Here is a 4,175-nt window from a genome sequence, read left to right as displayed (position 1 = left end):
TGTAACAAGGTTTTAATACTTTGTTTAATGAATACACCAGGTTATCGACTGCGTGTAAACCAAGGTTTTACTACTTTGTTAACAATTACACCAATTACCCTTGAATGTAATTTCACCCCTGTTTTAATTATTCTAGTGGCTATTAATCCATTCCCGTGTCCGGTTAAATGAACGATTATTCGTACATATAAATACCCCGCCCATCGTGTCCGATTGAGTGTATATGGTAATTTATAGGGACGCCCAATTGTAAATCTTTATATTAACATTAACAAACTTTCATTTAGTTAAACAAATATAAAGCCCATTAATAGCCCATAGTCTAATTTCCACAAGTGTCGTTCTTTTGTCCAAACCCCAATTATGGTACAAAGCCCAATTACCCAATTTTAGTAATTAGCCCAACATCATGATTACTTCGTTTTAAATAAGCATAATAATAACTTAGCTACGAGACATTAATGTAAAAAGGTTGAACATAACTTACAATGATTAAAAATAGCGTAGCGTTACACGGACAGAATTTCGACTTACACCCTTACAACATTCGCTAACATACCCTTATTATTAGAATTATAATTAAAATTAAAATATAAATTATAAATATATATATTTTACGTATATATGAGAGAAGAGAGATGGATGGATGGATTTTTGGTTCACCAAAATTCGATTTTATAGGAGATGTGGCCTGACTTTTCATGCCATGCGATCGCATGGACTTTCTTCTTCCTGGCCATGCGATCGCATGGCCAGCTGGGAGAGTTCACATGTTGCTTGTTTCCTTGTGCCGACGTTTTATAAATAATATAATATATTAAATAATTATAAGAATTATTTAAATATTATATTATATTTATTTGCATAGTTGACTTATAATTTTTAGTCCGTTGCGTCGAGCATTGAGAGTTGACTCCAGTCTCGGTTCCGGATTTTCAAACGTCCTTGCGTACAATTTTATATTTTGTACTTTGCGTTTTGAATCTTGCACTCTTGTAATTTCGAGACGTTTCTTATCAATAATTGGAACCTCTTTGATTGTCTTTTGTACTTTTGAGCTTTTTGGCCGTTTGCGTCTTCAATTCATCGAATCTGTCTTTTGTCTTCACCTTTTATTATTTAAACGAATATCACTTGTAAATAGAACAATTGCAACTAAAAGCTTGTCTTTCTTGAGGAATAATGCTATGAAATATATGTTCGTTTTTAGCATTATCAATATATATATATATATATATATATATATATATATATATATATATAACATATAATTTAAGATATAATATAAGTATATGTTTTTTTAAATAAAATTTAATATAAATTCTATATAACTAAAAATATATAAATAATATATATTAATAAATGAAATTATGTGATTTCTATTATATGTTTTAATAGATATACAAATGATATAAGTTCGTGAATCCGAGGCCAACCTTGCATTGTTCAGTTTCGTCTTATGCATATTTTTACTACAAAATATCGTATGGTGAGTTTCATTTGCTCCCTTTTTAAATGCTTTTACAATATATATTTTTGGGACTGAGAATACATGCGCTACTTTTATAACTGTTTTACGAAATAGACACAAGTAATCGAAACTACATTCTATGGTTGAATTATCGAAATCGAATATGCCCTTTTTATCATGTCCGAAGTTGTCCCTGAATGATGGCTAATTTATCATGTCCGAAGTTGTCCCGGAATGATGGGAATATTCTATATGCATCTTGGTAAGGTCGATTACCAGGTGTTCAATCCATATGAATGATTTTTGTCTCTATGTATGGGACGTATATTTATGAGAAATGGAAATAGAAATCTTGTGGTCTATTAAAATAATGAAAATTGATTGTTTTGATAAACTAATGAACTCACCAACCTTTTGGTTGACACTTGAAAGCATGTTTATTCTCAGGTATTAAAGAAAACTTCCGCTATGCATTTGCTCATTTTAGAGATATTACTTGGAGTCATTCGTGAAATATTTCAAAAGACGTTGCATTCAAGTCATTGAGTTCAGTAAAGATTATGATTAAGTAAATGACAGATTAGATCATTTATAGTTGGATATTATGAAATGGTATGCATGCCTGTCAACTTTCGAAGTAATGAAAGTTTGTCTTTTAAAAACAAATGCAATGTTTGTAAAATGTATCATATAAAGGTCAAATACCTCGCAATGTAATCATATGTTATTATATTCGTTCTTATAGATTAGGACGGGTCTTTACATGAAATGAAACTCACCGACCAACATTCTTAAATTTGGTCGGAAATTTCCGGGTCGTCACAGTACCTACCCGTTAAAGAAATTTCGTCCCGAATTTTGATTGAGATCGTCATGGCTGACAATATGTGATAGTGCTCCAAATGAACATATATTTAGGCACAATATCCTTCCAATATGTAAAGCTTTTAGTTACAATTGTTCTATTTTTATGTAATATTCGTTTAAAATAAATAAGTGCGAAGACAAAAGAAGAAAACGACGATTTGAAGACGCAAATGACCAAAAAGCTCAAATGTACAAGATACAATCCAAGTGGTTCAATTTATTGATGAGAAACGTCTAAAAATTACAAGAGTACAAGTCGCGGAATGCAAAGTACAAGATATCTACGCATACGAAAGGACGTTCGAAAATCCGGAACCGAGACATAAACGTACGAGAAAACGGAGCTAAAATTACAAGTCAACATTGAACAAGAATATAATATAATATATATATAATTATATATATTATATTATATATAATAAATTAATCAGCATCCCACGTTTAAAACTCAATGTGAGCTGGAATAGCTGGCCATGCGATCGCATGGCCATAAGGCACAAAAGTCATGCACTCGCATGAGTTACTGTAGCTGGCCAGGTTCTATAAAAAGTCAGTTTGCTCGACGACTTGTGGACGCCCCTTTTCTATCTTTCTTTCTCAGTTTATATTTATATTTATATATTATAATTATAATTTTAATTTAAGTTAATAATAATAAGGTTATTGTAAGAATGTTTTACGGGTTTTAAGTCGGAACTCTGTCCGTGTAACGCTACGCGATAAATAATCACTGTAAGCTATATTCTTCCTTTTTCATTTAATGTATCGTAACTAAGTTATTATTATGCTTATTTAAGCCGAAGTAATCGTGATGTTGGACTAAAATATCAAGACGGGGTTATTAGATTTTGTACCATAATTAAGGTTTGGACAAAAGACCGACACTTGTGGACATTAGACTATTGACTATTAATAGATAGGGGGTATTGTCTAATCAAATGACAACTCATTAGAATCTGTCGAACCTATCTTCAAATTAGTTAATCTAATAATTATTAAAATGATTATGTATGTTCTATTTAGTGACGTTTATACGACATCTTTTACGATCATTTAATTAATTATTCGGGTTGGGTAATTGATTATTCATTCTGATCAAGTGGGTAAATTAATCATTCTGATCAAGTGGGTAAATTAATATTCATATCTTATTAAAATAAGGGTGGATTACATACAAGGGTAATTGGTGTAATTGTTAACAAAGTATTAAAACCTTGAATTACACGCAGTCGATAACCTGGTGTAATCATTAAACAAAGTATTAAAACCTTGTTACAGTTCGAATCCCTAATTAGTTGGAATATTTAACTTCGGGAATAAGGTTAATTTGATGAGCATTTTATAATTATGACCGATGGACTATTATGGACAAAAACCAGATAGGTATCAAAAAAATCCAGGACAAAGGACAATTAACCCAGATAAATAAATTAAAATCAAAACGTCAAACATCATGATTACGAAAGTTTAAATAAGCATAATACTTTTATTTCATATTTCATCGTACTTTTATTTACTATCATTTTAATTACTGCAATTTACTTTATCGCAATTTAAATTTTTTCATTTAATTATCGTCATTTATCTTTACGCTTAAAATATAAAATCGACAAACCGGTCATTAAACGGTAAAACCTCCCTTTTTATAATATTATTACTACTTATATATATATATATATATATATATATATATATATATATATATATATATATATATATATATATATATATATATATATATATATATAGTTGTTAAAAATATAGTACGTATCACTAGCTCCCTGTGGAACGAACCGGACTTATTAAAAACTACACTACTCTACGATTAGGTACACCG

The sequence above is a fragment of the Rutidosis leptorrhynchoides genome, chromosome 10 (genome assembly GCF_046630445.1).
Source record: "Rutidosis leptorrhynchoides isolate AG116_Rl617_1_P2 chromosome 10, CSIRO_AGI_Rlap_v1, whole genome shotgun sequence".
Lineage (NCBI taxonomy): Eukaryota > Viridiplantae > Streptophyta > Magnoliopsida > Asterales > Asteraceae > Rutidosis > Rutidosis leptorrhynchoides.
The sequence above is the reverse complement of the archived record's forward strand: the minus strand, read 5'-3'. Positions refer to the sequence as shown.